Below are 18894 nucleotides of genomic sequence, written 5' to 3'. Positions count from 1 at the left end.
GCTTGAAGCTACATTTTATTATTTTAATAGTTGTATCAATGAAAACTGTTTGCATGGGGAGAGAAGGTCATTAGAGAAAGATATAAACCTGCCTATTGTAATTCGCAATTATATTCATATAGGGATATAGCAATACAAATATATATTTTTTTCAATTGCTCAACCAATTCAGCAATAGTAATTTTAGTTGTAAGTATTCATTTTAGGTTTCTGTTTCAGTGTTGCCACATGTATTGCATGCAAATTAAATAAATTATATTTGTTCAAAATTTGGGGTCCATATTAATTTGTCCATCTTTTTAAATCTAATTTTTACATATGTTATGACATAACTTTGGAACAAGTGGAACTTCAACCTTGGCCTTGCTCTGATAGGAGAAGATCACAGATAACCTGCTTCTCATTAAACTGGTAGATGCCTATGGCTTGGCCAAATCACTGATTAAGCTTCATCATTACCCGGAGACTGGTCCAATTGAGAAGAGAAGTGAGTCAAACAATCAGGGTAGGCAGGGACAAGGTAGGACTAATAAATTAAACTGCATTTATTTCAATGCAAGGGGCCTAACATGGAAGACAGATGAATTCAGGGCATGGTTAGGAACATGGGACTGGGATATCATAGCAATTACAGAAACATGGCTCAGGGATGGGCAGGACTGGCAGCTTAATGTTCCAGGATACAAGTACTACAGGAAGGATAGAAAGGGAGACAAGAGGGGAGGGGGAGTGGCATTTTTGATAAGGGATAGCATTACAGCTGTGCTGAGGGAGAATATTCCTGGAAATAGACCCAGGGAAGTTATTTGGATAGAACTGAGAAATAAGAAAGGGATGATCACCTTTTTCGGATTGTATTATAGACCCCCTAATAGTCAGAGGGAAATTGAGAAACAAACTTGTAAGGAGATCTCAGCTATCTGTAAGAATAATAGGGTAGTTATGGGAGGGGATTTTAACTTTTAAACATAGACTGGCACTGCCATAGTGTTAAGGGTTTAGATAGAGAAGATTTTGTTAAGTGTGTACAAGAAAATTGTCTGATTCAGTATGTGGATGTACCTACTAGAGAAGTTACAAAACTTGACCTACTCTTGGGAAATAAGGTGGGGCAGGGGACTGAGGTGTCAGTGGGGGAGCACTTTGGGGCCAGTGACCATAATTCTATTAGATTTAAAATAGTGATGGAAAAGGATAGACCAGATCTAAAAGTTGAAGTTCTAAATTGGAGAAAGACGGTATTAGGCAAGAACTTTCAAAAGCTGATTGGGGGCTGATGTTCGCAGGTAAAGGGATGGCTGGAAAATGGGAAGCCTTCAGAAATGAGATAACGAGAATCCAGAGAATATATATATCCCTGTTAGGGTGAAAGGAAAGGCTGGTAGATATAGGGAATGCTGGATGACTGAAGAAATTGAGGGTTTGGTTAAGAAAAAAAAGGCAGCATATGTCAGGTATAGACAGGAGAGATCGAGTGAATCCTTAGAAGAGCATAAAGGCAGTAAGTGTATACTTTTAGAGAGAAATCAGGAGGGCATAAAGGGGACATGAAATAGCTTTGACAAATAGAATTAAGAGGAATTCATAGGGTTTTTAACAAATACATTCAGGACAAAAGGATAACTAGGGAAACAATAGGGCCCCTCAAAGATCAGCAACATGGCCTTTGTGTGGAGCTGCAGGAGATGGGGGAGATACTAAACAAGTATTTTGCATTAGTATTTATTGTGGAAAACGATACGGAAGATATTGAAAGTAGCGAAATAGATGGTAACACCTTGCAAAATGTCCATGTTACAGAGGAGGATATCTTGAAACGCATAAAGGTGGATAAATCCCCAGGACTTGATCAGGGGTACCCTAGAACTCAGTGGGAAGCTAGAGAAGTGATTGCTGGGCCTTTTGCTGATATATGTATTATTGATAGTCACAGGTGAGGTGCCGGAAGACTGGAGGTTGGCTCACGTGGTGCCACTATTTAAGAAGGGTAGTAAGGACAAGGACAAGTAGTAAGGACAACTATAGACCAGTGAGCCTGACGTTGGTGGGCAAGTTGTTGGAGGGAATCCTGAGGGACAAGATGTACATGTATTTGGAAAGGCAAGGACGGATTAGGGATAGTCAACATGGCTTTGTGCGTGGGAAATCATGTCTCACAAACTTGATTGAGTTTTTGAAACAGTAATAAAGAGGATTGATGAGGGCAGAGCGGTAGATGTGATCTATATGGACTTCAGTAAGCGACTCAACAAGGTTCCCCATGGGAGACTGGTTAGCAAGGTTGGATCTCACAGAATAAAGGGAGAACTAGCCATTTGGATAAAGAACTGGCTCAAAGGTAGAAGATAGAAGGTGGTGGTGCAGGGTTGTTTTTCAGACTGGAGGCCTGTGACCAGTGGAGTGCCACAAGGATCGGAGTTGGGTTCTCTACTTTTTGTCATTGACATAAATGATTTGGATGCGGGCATAAGAGTTACAGTTAGTAAGTTTGCAGATGACACCAAAATTGGAGGAGTAGTGGACGGCAAAGAAGGTTACCTCAGATTACAACAGGATCTTGATCAGATTGGCGAATGAGCTGAGAAATGGCAGATGGAGTTTAATTCAGATAAATGCAAGATGCTGCATTTTGGGAAAGCAAATTTTGGTAGGACTTATACACTTAATGGTAAGGTCCTAGAGAGTGTTGCTGAGTAAAGAGACCTTGGAGTGCAGGTTCATAGCTCCATGAAATTGGAGTCGCAGGTAGATAGGATAGTGAAGGCGGCGTTTGGTATGCTTTCTTTTATTGGTTAGCGTATTGAGTACAGGAGTTGAGAGGTCATGTTGCAGCTGTACAGGACATTGGTTAGGCCACTGTTGGAATATTACGTGCAATTCGAGTCTCCTTCGTATGGTAAAGATGTTGTGAAACTTGATATGTTTCAGAAAAGACTTACAAGGATGTTGCCAGGGTTGGAGGATTTGAGCTACGGGGAGAGGGTGAACAGGCTGTGGCTGTTTTCCCTGCACCATCGGAGGCTGAGGGGTGACCTTATAGAGGTTTACAAAATCATGATGGGCGTGGATATGATAAATAGACAAAGTCTTTTCCCTGGGGTGGGGGAGTCCAGAACTGGAGGGCATAGGTTTGGGGTGAGAGGGGAAAGAGTTAAAAGGGACCTAAGGGGCAACCATTTCATGCAGATTGTGGTACATGTATGGAATGAGCTGCCAGAGGAACTGGTGGAGGCTGGTAAAATTGCAACATTTGAAAGGCATTTGGATGGGTATATGAATAGGAAGGGTTTGGAGGGATATGGGCTGGGTGCTGGCAGGGGGGACGAGATTGGGTTAGGATATCTGGTCGGCATCGACGGGTTGGACGAAAGGTTTGTTTCCATGCTGTTCATTTCTGTGACTCTCTGACTCTATGACCCATCATAAATTTCTCACAATGCAAACAAATTTCCAATATCACTCAAGGAACTCTCTCTGTCTCTGTCTCTAGCATTTTTAAAACAATCATGGCTCCAGAAAAACTGAAGATTTTGTAATTAAACCCACTCATATACGCAGTTCAAAATGCACATACTATTCATTCAAAATGCAACCTCTAAACTTAATTCTGTACAATATATAGTTGAAATGGTTCATCACAATTGTTATTGACACTTTTGTCAAGGGAAGGAGTTCCTCCTACCGACAATCATATGAGTTCTTATAGGTTGAGGGATATTAACCAATTTAGGAATGAAGAACAAATTCTGGCCTTCCTTGAGATTCACATTCTATGAAAATAGAGTTGTACGTGTGTAGAGCACAGAAACAGACCCTTCGGTCAAGCTTGTCCATGCTGACCAGATATCCCAACCCAATCTAGTCTCACCTGCTAGCTCCCGGCCCATATCCCTCCAAACTCTTCCTATTCACATACCCATTCAGATGCCTTTTAAATGTTGCAAATATACTAGCCTCCACCACTTCCTCTGGCAGCTCCTTCCATACACGTGCCATCCTCTGCTTAAAACACGTGCCCCTTGGGTCTCTTTTATATCTTTCCCCGCTCACCCTCGACCTATGCCCTCTAGTTCTGGACTCCCCGCACACCCCACCCCCCAACCCCACTCTGGGAAAATACCCTGTCTATTTATCCTATCCATGCCCCTGATAATTTTGTAAACCTCTCTAAGGTCATTCCTCAGCCTCTGACGCTCCAGGGAAAACAGCCCGAGCCTATTCAAACTTTCCCAATTGCTCAAATCCTCCAACCCTGGCAACATCCTTGTAAATCTTTTCTGAACCCTTTCAAGATTCACAACATCCTTCCGAGAGGATGGAGATCAGAATTGCATGCAATATTCCAAAAGTGGCCCAACAAATGTCCTGTACTGCCACTCTCAACTCATGTACTCAATACTCTGACCATTAAAGGAAAGCACACAAAACTCCTTCTTCATTATCCTATCTCCCTGCAACTCTCAAGGAGCTGTGAATCTGCACTCCAAGGCTCTTTATTCAGCAACACTCCCTGAGACCTTACCATTAAGTGTTAAAGTCCTGCTAAGATCTGCTTTCACAAAATACAGCATCTTGCATTTATCTGAATTAAACTTCATCTGCCCCTCCTCAGCCCATTGGCACATCTGATCAAGATCCCATTGTAATCTGAGGTAACATTCTTTGCTGTCCACTACACCACAATTTTGGTGTCTTTAGCAAACTTACTAACTATACATCTTCTGTTCACATCCAAATCATTTAAATAAATGATGAAAAGCAGTAGACCCAGCACCAATCCTAGTGGCACTCCACTGGTCACAGGCCTCCAGTCTGAAAAACAACCCTCCACCACCACCCTCTGTCTTCTACCTTCTAGCCAGTTCTGTATCCAAATGGTTAGTTCTCCCTGTATTCTATGAGATCTAACCTTGCTAATCATTCTCCCATGAGGAACCTTTTCAAATGCCTTACCTAAGTCCATATAGGTCAAGTCCACCACTCTGCCCTTGTAAATCCTCTTTGTTACTTCATCAAAAAACTCAATCAATTTTGTGAGACATGATTTCCCATGCACAAAGCCATATTGATTATCCCTAAGCAGTTCTTGCCTTTCCAAACACATGTGCATCCTGCCCCTCAGGATTCTTTCCAACAACTTGCCAACCACTGATGTCAGGCTCACCGGTCTGTAGTTCCCTAGCTTGTCCTTAACACCTTTCTTAAATAGTGGCACCATTTTAGCCAACCTTCAGTCTTCTGGCACCTCACCTGTGACTACCGATGATAGAAATATCTCTGCAAGGGGCCCAGCAATCTCTTCCCTTGCTTCCCACAGTGTTCTTGGGTACCCTTGATCAGGTCCTGGGGAGTTATCCACTTTTAAGCATTTCAAGACATCCAACACTTCCTCCTCTGTATTATGGACATTTTTCAAGATGTCACCATCTATTTACCCACATTCTATATCTTCCATGTTCTGTTTCACAGAAACAATGATGCAATATATTCATTTTAGTATCTCCCCCACATGCTGCAGCTCCACACAAAGGCCACCTTGCTGATCGTTGAGGGGCCCTTTCTCTCCCTAGTTACCCTTTTATCCTGAATGTATTTGTAAAATCAGTTTGGATTCTCCTTAACTCTATTTGCCAAAGCTATTTCATGTCCCCTTTTTGCACTCCTGCTTTCCCTCAAAAGTATACTCCTTTGTACTCTTCTAAGGATTCACTCAAACTATTCTATCTGTACCTGATATATGCTTCCTTTTTTTTAATCAAACCCTCAATTTCTTTTATCATCCAGTATTCCCTCCACCTACTAGTCTTTCCTTTCACCCTAACAGGAATACACTGTCTCTGGGCTCTCATTATCTCATTTCTGAGGGCTTCCCATTTTCCAGCTATCCCTTTACCTGTGAATATCTACCCCCCAGTCAGATTGAGAAGTTTCTTGGTGAAAATGAGGACTGTACATGCTGGAGATTAGAATCGAGACTGTGGTGGTAGAAAAGCACAGAAGGCCAGGCAGCATCCAAGGGCAGGAAAATCGATGTTTCAGGGAAAAGCCCTTTGAAAACTCTTGCCTAATATCGTCAAAATTGGCCTTTCTCCGAATTAGAACTTCAACTTTTCGAACTTGTCTATGCTTTTCCATCACTATGTTAAAACTAATAGAATTATGGTCGCTGGCCGCAAAGTACTCCCCCACTTATACCTCAGTCACCTGCCCTGCCTCATTTCCAAAGAGTGAGATCTACAAGGTCCTTATTTCCTAAGAGTTGCATCTTCTTTAGTAGGTACATCTGCACACTGGACCAGACAAATTTCTTGTACGGACAGAATGTATCTCCATCTAAACCCTTAACCCAGTCTATGTTTAGAAAGTTAAAATCCTCTACCACAACCACCTATTATTCTTACAGATAACTGAGATCTTCTGACAAATTTGTTTCTCAATTTCCCTCTGATGATTAGGGGGTCTATAATATAATCCCAATAAGGTGATCATCCCTTTCTTATTTCACAGTTCAACCCAAATAATTTCCCTGGATGTATTCCCGGGAATATCCTCGGTACATCTGTACAAATAAGCTCCCTTGTCAAAAGATCGAATGCTCCTCCTCTCTTGCCTCCCTTTCTATCCTTCCTGTAGCATTTGTACCCTGGAACATTCAGCTGCCAGTCCTGTTCATCCCTGAGTCACATTTCTGTAATTGCTGTGACATTCCAGTTTCATGTTTCTAACCATGCCCTGAGTTCATCTGCCTTCCCTGTTAGGCTCTTGCATTGAAATAAATGAGTTTAACATATCAGTTCTCCCTTGTTTTCTGCTTTGTTCTGCCTGCCCTGACTGTTTGACTCACTTCTTTTCTCAACCATACCAGTCTCAGATTGATCTCTTTCCTCACTACCTCCCTGGGTCCCACCTCCCCACCTTCCTAGTTAAAATCCTCCCGAGCAGCTCTAGCTAATTTCCCGGCCAGTATATTAGGTCCCTTCCAATTCAGTTGCAATCTGTCCTTCCTGTACAGGTCAGTTCTACCACAGAAGAGACTCCAGTGATCCAAAAATGTGAATCCTTCTCCCATACAACAGCTCCTAAGCCATGCATTCATCTGCTCTATCCTCCTATTCCTACTCTCACTAGCTTGTAGCACCGGGAATAATCCAGATATTATTACTTTCAAGGACATCCTTTTTAAATTCCTGCCTAACTCTCTATATTTTCCCTTCAGGAGCTCATCCTCTTCCCTTTCTATCTCATTTGTTCCAATGTGTACAATGACTTCCAGGTGGGCCCTCTCCCCCTTGAGAACATCTGCATCCTCTCTGAGACATGCTTAATCCAGGCACACACCATTCTGATTTTTCACAGCTGGCCACAGAAAAGTCTGTCTGTGCCTTGGAATAGAGAGTCCCCTAACACAATTTATCTCTTGGAACCCGACAAATCTCTCATTGCATGAGAGCCAGTCTCAATACCAGAGACTTGGCTGCTTGTGTTACATTCCCCAGAGAATCCATCACCCCTTACATTTTCCAAAACAGGATACTTGTTTGAACTGGGGATAGCCACAGAAGACTCTTGCACTACCTGCCTACCTCTTTTCCCTTTCCTGGAGTTAACCCATCTATGTGACTGTATCTGCAACTTTTCTCCCTTCCTGCAAGTGCCTTCCATCACACCTTCTTGCTCTTGTAAATTCCTCATTCCTTCTAACTGTCACTCTGACTGATCTATTCCATCTCATAGGATTCACAACCAATGGCATTTATTGCAGATATAATCCTCAGTAACATGTAAACTCTCCCTAAACTCTCACATCCAACACGAAGACCATATCACTTTCCTAAAGGCCATTCTTGCTTCTTTCAATGTACAGACCCAGAAAGTAGCACTGTCTTATTCCTCTACAAAACACTGCTCCAGGCTAACTTAATACTTATTGTTTATATTTTTAAGTTTGATCAAGAGACATATCTCAATAAAACATATAATCAAGAAAGAACGCACTCTATTCACGAATGCAGACTTACTATAAGGTCACACTTAAAACTATTCACTTATCTATTTCTGTGTTGTGACCTCTCCAAAACAGGTTTCTCCAAGATCAATTGTGACTTTCACTGTTTGTTAATTTTCCTAAACGCAATACATGAATCCAAACAGCAAAGACAGGAACTAAACTGGTTCACTGCTGTGAAAGGGAGCAGTGTGGGTTTCTTTCTTTCTCTCTCTCTGTCCTGCATTGCCTGACCATATTCTGCCATGTGCTGTATCTCTCCATTTCAGAAGTGCTGTTGTTTTGACTTTTTTTTTTGCAAAAGTTCCAATACAATGAAACAGCATATAAAACAGTAATTGCTGCTCCTGGAATTCAAGGAAAGCACCTCCAACACCTTAAATACTTCAAAAAAGGAGCAGCCTGAAATCTTCTCATCCTCTATCTAGGATTCTAACACCTAATGATGAACAAACGATGGGTTATGGTTTCTATGAAATATTGTTGACTTTCTATTTCATCAACCTTAGATTTTCTTGAAACATCATAATTTACTTCTGTCTTATTGCATATGAAATCCTTGTTTATGACAATCAGCAGTAACAGTCAGTGGAAGTAATAATTATATTCTCCAGTTTTGTCATTATTTGAGCTTGAGACAGTTTCACTGTGAGAGTTTGGTGAGTATGGAAATGACCAAGTAAATATGCAGCCATGTAGCTACATTACACTGAGATTTCAAGAAAGAGTGTGACAGTGATAAATAAGGAGATGTCATAAAACAGCTGCTGCTGTCCATGGCGTCAGTGGGGACCAGTCTGATGCTGACCAACTCAGATGAGACATCTCAGATAAAGTGCAGTTCATTGGTGAGGAAAAGATTTTTTTTAACTTTTCAGAATTCAATTTATTTGAGTAATAACAATTTTTTTATCAGTTGCAATGTGTTTGGTGAAAAGCAGTTAATTTTATTTGATTGATGGGGTGAACAATTCCTCTTTATTTTGACTGGAATTCAAAAAAAAAGTGGAGCATTGATTCAAGAAAAGCTAAAAGAACAAGTAGGACGAGTGACACCACTGTGCTTTTATCCTCATGCTGTCTAATTTAGTCCTTGGTCAAAAACTTGAGGGTGTGACTATGAGTGAGGTGAGGAAGTGGATTCAGAATGTAGTCATGGAAGACTTGCAACCTTTATGATGAGACAGTGAATGGATAACCTCGGTACAAATTTCGAGAAAAATCTAATAACGCTCAGCAAATTGTTTCCAATTAGACATAATACTTCTTTTGAAGTGGATGCATCATGCATAGTTATGAAAAGAATTTAAGAATAGGACTGAGTTCAGTACTCAACAATTATTTGTTGTTTATTTGCATTAAAATCAATTAAGTGAGCCAAGTATTAATAACATATTTTGTTTAAGTGTGTTTATTCGAGAATCTGATGCAATATCTTCACTTTGTCTGCAGTTCTATGTTAATAGGTAAGATGTGTCATCCGATCCAGGTAGACATATATTTCTTTGGGAAGAAAGCCTTGTAAGGTTCTATTGACAACAAATCAAATATGAGGATGCTTTGAAATGGAAGTTTAGTTTGAAAACACATAATTTTGTATTTTAATTGGTTTAACTTCTAACTTAGGGAGGTTTGAGAGGAAGTCATAATTTAAAGCATGTAACATGCATTTATAATTAAGTTTGGAATTGTGTTGTAGCTCACTATAGTGATAAGTTTGAATGCTTGGAATGAGCAGTTGCTGTATTGTCAAACGTTAACAAATGTTTATATAAACTGAAATATATTGATATGTCTTTGAACTGTTCAGAACACATAGGTATATCAAAGAGACATCATCAGACAGAGAGATTAACTGTGGATCATAATTGTCATGCCAGGGAGCTATATCTTTAATAAACTGATGCAGAAAAGCTAGAATCAAAAGGATATTATCATAAGTGACTGACACCTTTGTGAGTCACTCAGGAAATAGCAGGATATTACTATCAGAGTTTGGAAGCCAACTAGTAACTGGATATATAAGGCCTGGAAAATCTGAGATTTTAATCATGTTCTACTTATGTGCTGACAAGCCAATCAAAGCTGAGGAAAACCATTGATCATGAACAAGATTAGAATAAGCAGAAACAAAAATACTGTGACCCCCATATAGGCAGGCATGCAATTAAAATTAAAGATAAGTTATGTTACATTTAACTGTACTTTTCTGAACTAAAATGGGAAAAGGGTGGTTTAAAAAAATACTAGGATGTGGGATGGTTTGTTGCAATTTTTAACAGCAAGTTGCCAACATTCATTGTAAGTGCTATTGACATCGGAGAGACCAAAACGTAAATTAAGTGAATGTTTAGCTGAGCATCTCAGCCAGCCCATAAAGGGTCACCGCCCATTTCAACACCCCTTCCCACTCCCTCTTCGTCATGTCCATCCATGACCTCCTCCATTGCCCCAATGTATCAGACTTCAAATTGGAGGAACAACAGTTATCTTCAGCCTGGGCAGCCATCAGCCCAGAGGATTCAGCATTGAGTTCCCTAATTTCAAATAACCTTCCCACCCATTGATCGACTCCTTCTCCTTCATTCCAGCTACCAACTGGATTGATTCCTCCCATCGACCAACCAAGTTGTATCCACCACCCATATTCATTTGTCATTAGCTCACCATTCTGACACTGTCTGCACCCATAACCCTTGCCCCTCTTTATCTGCAGCTCCTCCGACACCCACCTTCATTCCTGAAGAAGGTTTTTACCTGAAACTTTGACTTCTCTAGCTCCTGATGCTGGCTGGCTTGCTGTGTTCTTCCAGCCTCTTGCTTGTTTACTTTGCAATCAAGCATCTGCAGTTTCTTTGTCTCTAACTTAAAATCAACTAATCGCTACATTGTGGAACCAGGCAATTCGGCCCATTGAGTCCACACTACCTTTCTGAAGAGCACCTCCTGGTACCCTGCACAATATATATCAAGAGCTGGAAGGTGGAATGAAGCTCATAACTGGTGTTCAGTTGACAAAGGCATGGCAGAGTAAACTGCCTCCTTATGGTCATCAAATTTATTTAATTTCTATGATGATATTTTAAGAATAGCCTGTGAATTTTCAGAAAGCCTAAAGTAAGCAGAAAAGTAATCTGTGATTTCTTTTTCAGGATAATTATTTCAGTCAATCACACCCTTGCCTTTGAAAATCAAAGAAACAATGCTGGTTGTTCATTCAAAAGCAAAGTGAAATACTGCAGTTGACGGAAATCTGAAATAAAAACAGAAAGTTTTGGCAAACTGGACAGATCCAATAGCATTTGAGGAGAGAGAAACAATTACAATTTTGGTCCAGTATGAATCTCGAAGAACAATCAACTAGCATTAACTCTGTTCTTCTGTTCACAGCTGCTACCATATGTGCTGAGTTTCTCCAGCATCTGTGATTATTATTGCGTGATCTTTTGTTCGATGTGGACATCACGGGGGAGGGTCTCAGCATTTATTGTCATTTTTTTAAATCACCGTGGTGAGCTGCTTTCTTGAACCACTGTGGTTTGTGGAAGAGAGGACACCAACAGTTACATTTGGAATGTAATAGCAAGACTTTAACACAGCATTAGTTTGGGAAAGGTGAAATATTTTCAGTTCAGAAAGGTATATGGTTTGGACTGGAAGTTTCAAGTATTCCTGTACCCATGCATCTACGACCCTTGCCCTTCTAGGAGGCATGAAGCTGTCAAAGAGTCTTGGTGTGTTGTTGCAGTGCATCTTGTCCATGGTACTGCACTGTGCATATATGGTATTGGAAGTGAATGCTGGTGAACGAGTGAAGAGAGGTGGTAGATGCAATGTCACTAAAACAGACTGCTTTGTCCTGGATGGCATTGGGAAACTTGAGTGTTTTAGAGCTACATCCCTCATGGAAATTTGAGATTATTGGATCATGCTCTTCATTGATTTCTAGCTTGTGCCTCAATTCTCTGTAACATCAAAAGGATGATTTATTTTCTCTTAGAGAATGCAAAATGCTAAGTTCACATGATTTGCATGGAAAAGGGATGAAAATTCTCCAACAGTCAAGCTTTTGTCTTGGCGCTTTGATAGCATTCATGTGAAACCTAGATCTGTGCGAACAATAGGCTGTTTCTAAATTATAATAAGGTTTAGCTACTTCGTAATTCCCAAAATAAAACCATGGATTTTGTAACAGCTATGCATCTGATTGCAAAGGTAATTCCAAATTGACATAGAGGCACAGAGAATTCTTGAGGGTGCCATGCCCTTCAGGGATGTGGGAATTGAAATTCAGAGGATAAATGGCAGGCACAGTGGCTCAGTGTTTAGCATTTCTGTTTCACAGTGCAGGGATCTGCATTTGATTCCAGACTCGGGCAACTGCCTGTATGGAGATTGCATATTCTCAGCATGTCTGTGCTTTTCTCTTGGTGCCCTGTTCAGTGATGTGCAGGTAAGGTGGATTGCCCATGCTAAATTGCAATGGTGTCCATTGATGAGCAGAATAGATAGCTTAGCCATGGGAAATGCAAGGCTACAGGGTAGGGTAGGGGAAAGGGTCTGAGTAGGATTGTCTTTGCAGAGTCAATGTGGACTCGATGAGCCGTATGGACTGCAACCACACTGTATGGATTCTATAATAAAACCATAACAAATAGGTCAGGATTGAACCATTTGGCCCCTCAATATCGCTGTATCATTCAAAGGGATCATGGCTGATCTGGTGTGGCAAGTCAACGACTGTGGTGTGTCTGGCTCGTATATGTGTGGAAAGTGTGCGCACATTCAGCAATTGACCGAGCATATTGCAGCACTGACGAAAGAACTCGAAGACCTTAGGCTCATCCGAGAGAACGAGATCTTTCTGGACAAGACCTTCAGTGATGTTATTACACCAATCATGCCAGAAGAGAGCAGAAGAGTGCAGACGATGAGGAAGGCAGAGAGGAGACAGGTGCAAGAGACGCCGGGAGAAGTACCTGTTAGGAACAAGTTGAAGCTTTTGGAAACAGTAGAGTCTGATGACACTACCAGTTTGCAAGGCGGCCATGTTTGTCAATCAAAAGTTGCCGCAGAAGCAGAGCGGAAGAGTCGGACATCACATAGAGCCGTGGTAATAGGGGACTCCATCGTGAGAGGAACTGACCGGGGTTTTTGTGGCAGCAGACGGGATTTAAGGATGGTGTGTTGCTTTCCTGGTGCTAGAGTGAAAGACATCGCGGACAGAGTGCAGGACATCCTCAAGGACGAGGGTGAAGAGCCCGAGGTGGTGGTACACGTCGGCACAAATGATGTCGGGAAGAAGAGGAGGAACATACTACAGCGAGACTTTGCAGAACTAGGAAGAAGGCTAAAAAGCAGGACGTCCAAGGTGGTTATCTCCAGTTTGCTTCCAGTTCCTCGGGCTAGTGTGGCCAGAAACCGGGAGATAATGGACTTGAACGTGTGGTTGGGGAACTGGTGCAGGAAGCAAGGTTTCAAGTTCTTGGAACTGGTGCAGGAAGCAAGGTTTCAAGTTCTTGGATCACTGGGGTATATTTTATGGTAACCATAAATTCTACAAGAGAGATGGCTTGCACCTTAATAGAACAGGGATCGGCATTCTGGCAGGCAGGTTTTCTGCTGCAACACCGCTACATTTAAACTAAGTAGCGGGGGGGAGGGGACAAGCTGGATGTTTAAAAAGGAAATTGAAGGGGTAGTTAGAACAAGAGAAGTCAAGAAAGACAACTGTATCAAGGAGGCAGAAAACTGGAAAAGGCATCATGCTGTAAAGTTGAGTGAAATAAGGGTTGAGGGGAAGGGTGAGAGCAGTAACAAATTAAAAATTCTATATATGAATGCACGAAGCATTAGACACAAGGTGGATGAGCTTGAGGCTCTTTTGGAAATTGGCAGATACGATATTGTGGGGATAACTGAGACGTGGCTTCATGGGGACAGGGCCTGGGAAATGAATATTCAAGGCTACACGTGTTATCGTAAGGATAGACTGACGGGCAGAGGGGGTGGGGTGGCCTTGTTGGTAAGGGAGGATATACAGTCCCTTGCGCGGGCGGACCTAGAGTCAGGGGATGTAGAGTCAGTGTGGATAGAGCTTCGAAACACTAAGGGTAAAAAGACCCTCATGGGAGTCATCTACAGGCCCCCAAACAGTAGTCTGGATGTTGGAGGTAAGTTGAATCAGGAGCTGAAATTGGCTTGTCGCAAAGATGTTACTACAGTTGTTATGGGGGATTTTAACATGCAGGTAGACTGGGTGAATCAGGATGGTATCGGGCCTCAAGAAAGAGACTTTGTGGAGTGCCTCAGAGATGGATTTTTAAAGCAGCTGGTGCTGGAGCCGACCAGGGATAAGGCGATTCTGGATCTGGTATTGTGTAACGAACCAGAATTGGTCAGTGACCTCGAAGTGAAGGAGCCATTGGGAAGTAGTGACCATAATACAATAAGCTTCAATCTGCAATTTGAGAGGGAGTGGGTACAATCTGAAGTGACAATATTTCAGTTGAATAAAGGGAAATATGGAGCTATGAGGGAGCAACTGGCCAAAGTTCAATGGTTTAATACCTTAACAGGGAAGACCGTGGAGGAACAATGGCGGATATTTCTGTGTATAATGCAGAAGATGCAGGATCAGTTCATTCCTAAAAGGAAGAAAGATCCCAGGAGGAGACATGGGCGGCCGTGGCTGACAAGGGAAGTAAAGAAACATATAAGGTTAAAAGAGAAAAAGTATAACTTAGCGAAGATAAGCGGGAAAACGGAGGACTGGGAAGCTTTTAAAGAACAACAGAGGATTAGTAAGAAGGAAATACGCAGAGAAAAAATGAGGTACGAAGGTAAACTGGCCAAGAATATAAAGGAGGATAGTAAAAGCTTTTTTAGGTATGTCCAAGGCAAAAAAATGGTTCGGACTAAAATTGGGCCCTTGAAGACAGAAGCAGGGGAATATATTACTGGGAACGAAGAAATGGCAGAGGAATTAAATGGGTACTTCAGATCTGTGTTCACTGGGGAAGACACAAGCAATCTCCCTGAGGTAACAGTGGCTGAAGGACCTGAACTTAAGGGAATTTCTATTTGCCAGGATTTGGTGTTGGAGAGACTGTTAGGTCTGAAGGTTGATAAGTCTCCGGGACCTGATGGCCTGCATCCCAGGGTACTGAAGGAGGTGGCTCGGGAAATCGTGGATGCGCTGGTGATTATTTTCCAGAGTTCAATAGAATCGGAGTTGGTTCCTGAGGATTGGAGGGCGGCTAATGTTGTGCCACTGTTTAAGAAGGGTGGGCGGGAGAAAGCAGGAAATTATAGACCAGTTAGTCTGACCTCAGTGGTGGGAAAGATGCTGGAGTCTATTATAAAGGATGAAATTACGGCACATCTGGATAATAGTAACAGGATAGGACAGAGTCAGCATGGATTTATGAAGGGGAAATCATGCTTGACTAATCTTCTTGAATTTTTTGAGGATGTAACTCGGAAGATGGACGAGGGAGATCCAGTGGATGTACTGTACCTGGACTTTCAGAAAGCTTTTGATAAAGTCCCACACAAGAGGTTAGTGAGTAAAATTAGGGTGCACGGGATTGGGGGCAAAGTACTAGATTGGATAGAGAATTGGTTGGCTAATAGGAAACAAAGGGTAGTGATTAACGGCTCCATTTCGAAATGGCAGGCAGTGACTAGTGGGGTACCGCAGGGATCCGTGCTGGGACCGCAGCTTTTTACAATATATGTAAATGATATAGAAGATGGTATCAGCAATAACATTAGCAAATTTGCTGATGACACAAAGCTAGGTGGTAGGGTGAAATGTGATGAGGATGTTAGGGGATTACGGGGTGACCTGGACAAGTTAGGTGAGTGGGCAGATGCATGGCAGATGCAGTTTAATGTGGATAAATGTCTGGTTAGCCACTTTGGTGGCAAGAACAGGAAGGCAGATTACTACCTCAATGGTATCAAATTAGGTAAAGGGGCTGTTCAGAGAGATCTGGGTGTTCTTGTCCACCAGTCAATGAAGGCAAGCATGCAGGTACAGCAGGTCGTGAAGAAGGCTAATAGCATGCTGGCCTTCATAACAAGAGGAATTGAGTATAGAAGCAAAGAGGTGCTTCTGCAGCTGTACAGGGCCCTGGTGAGACCACACCTGGAGTACTGTGTACAGTTCTGGTCTCCAAATTTGAGGAAAGACATTCTGGCTATTGAGGGAGTGCAGCGTAGGTTCACGAGGTCAATTCCTGGAATGGCAGGATTGCCTTACACGGAAAGACTGAAGCGACTGGGCTTGTATACCCTTGAGTTTAGAAGACTGAGAGGGGATCTGATTGAAACGTATAGGCTTATGAAAGGACTGGACACTCTGGCAGGAGGGAACATATTTCCGTTGATGGGGGAGTGCCGAACCAGAGGACACAACTTAAAAACACGGGGTAGACCATTTAGGACAGAGATGAGGAGAAACTACTTCACCCAGAGAGTGGTGGCTGTGTGGAATGCTCTGCCCCAGAGGGCAGTGGAGGCCCAGTCTCTGGATTCTTTTAAGAAAGAATTGGATAGAGCTCTTAAAGATAGTGGAGTCAAGGGGTATGGAGATAAGGCTGGAACAGGATACTGATTAGGAATGATCAGCCATGATCATATTGAATGGCGGTGCAGGCTCGAAGGGCAGAATGGCCTACTCCTGCATCTATTGTCTATTGTCTATTGTCTATTGGTGTTCCTCCTGCCCGTTCTCCATAACCTTTGCTTTTTCCACTGATGAAGAATCTACCTATCTCAGCCTTAAATGTTCACAAGGACTCTGCCTCCACAGCTGTCAGTGTTAAGGAGTTCTGAAGATTGACAACCCTCTGAGAAAATAATTTCCTCCTCATCTTCATCATAAATTGACACTGCTTTTACTGAGATAATGTGCTAAGCTGTCCCATGAAAGGAGACATCTCTCAGCATTTTCTGTTTCAAGCCTCTTTGAATCCTATATATTTCAATGAGATTACTTCTCTGTTTTTTAAAATTCCAATAAATAGAGCCCCAACCACGTAAACCAATCTCTTCATACTGGGGATCAGACTAGTGAATCTTCTCTGAATTTCCACAAATGAAATGATAATTTTCCTTAAATAAGGGCACAAAATTTGCTCACAGTAGTCCAGATATGGACTCATCATCCCCTTCTGTTGTGGCAATCAGAATTCACTATTCTTATGCCTGAAACCCCTTGAAATAAGAGCCAACATTCCATTAGTCGTCACCATTATCTGCTGCAACAAATAACTGATATCTGCCAGAAAACAGTAAGGGGACATGGAAAACAAAAATTGGATATTAGAGGTTTAAAAAAAAAGGTAAAGATAATATTGTTATAGTCCAAAATGACTGCACTTTCATCAGATAAAGAAGATAACTGATGGTGGGTAAACCGGAGGGTCACTATACTCAAGGTGAAGGGTAAAGTTCAGATGATGGGGACTTTATGGAGAGCTCACATGGTACAGGAATTGAAGTCACATTGTTGATATTTTTCTGCGTTGAAAACCAACTATCCATGCCAAATGAGCTAACTGACCCCTAATTAGAGAAATAGAGACATAGAGATGTATAGCACGAAAACAGATCCTTCGGTCCAACTTGTCCATGCTGACCAGATACCCTAAAATAATCTAGTCTCACTTGCCAGCACTTGTCCCTTATCCCTGTAAACCCTTTCTACTAATGTACCCATTCTAATGCTTTTTAAATAATGTGATTATACCAGCCTCCAACACTTACCCTGACAGATGTCTCCAAGCATGCACTACCCCTGTGTGAAAAAGTTGCCCCTTTGGCCCTTTTTAAACATTTCCCCTCTCATCTTAAACCTATGTCATCTAGTTCTGGAGTCCCCACCCCAGGGAAAATATCTTGTCTATTTACACGATCTATGCTCCCCCATGGTTTTATAAACCTGTATAAGGTCACCTCTTACCCTTCGATACTCCAGGGAAAACAGCCCCAAACTATTCAGACTCTCCCTATCGCTCAATCTCTCCAAGCATGAACATGCTTGTAAATCTTTTCTGAATCCTTTCAAGTTTTACAGCATCCTTCCTATAGGAGAGAGCCAGAATTGCACACCATATTCCAGTAGAGATGCATGTGACCTTCTTGATATTATAGCCAACTTAAACAGGCGATGTTTGATCACTGAAGTTCTTGGCAATGTTTGTGAAGAGATTACGATTGATGATGCAGATACTGATACAGACCCCAGTAATTACCTTTAGGATCATAGAGTAGAATCACAGAATCACTATAGTGCAGATGGAGGCCATATGTTCCATCGAGTCTGCAACTTCTGAAAAGCATCCTTTGCATGTAAAAAACATATGCATTTTAAGGTTACTCTAATTTTTGTTGTTGATTAAAGTCTGCTGTATAATTATTCAGAGTGAGTTGCAATGAAAAAAGACGTTTGCAAGTAAGATTGGCCGAATCATGATATTCACATTAGAACTTTTTTTTATTGTGGAGTCATATAATCAATACAAACACTCTGACCAATAAAGGAAAGCATACCAAATGCCTTCTTCACTATCCTATCTACCACTGCGACTCCACTTTCAAGGAGCTATGAACCTGCACTCCAAGGTCTCTTTGTTCAGCAACACTCCCTAGAACCTTCCCATGAAGTGTATAAGTCCTGCTAAGATTTGCTTTCCCAAAATGCAGAACCTCGCATTTATCTGAATTAAACTCCATTTGCCACTTCTCAGCCCATTGACCCATCTAGTCAAGATCCTGTTGTAATCTGAGATAACCCTCTTCACTGTTCACAACACCTCCAATGTTGGAGTCATCTGCAAACTTACTAAGTACACCTCTTATGCTCGCATCCAAATCATTGA

Source organism: Chiloscyllium punctatum, chromosome 6 (assembly GCF_047496795.1).
Source record: "Chiloscyllium punctatum isolate Juve2018m chromosome 6, sChiPun1.3, whole genome shotgun sequence".
Taxonomy (NCBI): Eukaryota; Metazoa; Chordata; class Chondrichthyes; order Orectolobiformes; family Hemiscylliidae; genus Chiloscyllium; species Chiloscyllium punctatum.
Note: the sequence above shows the minus strand (reverse complement) of the source record.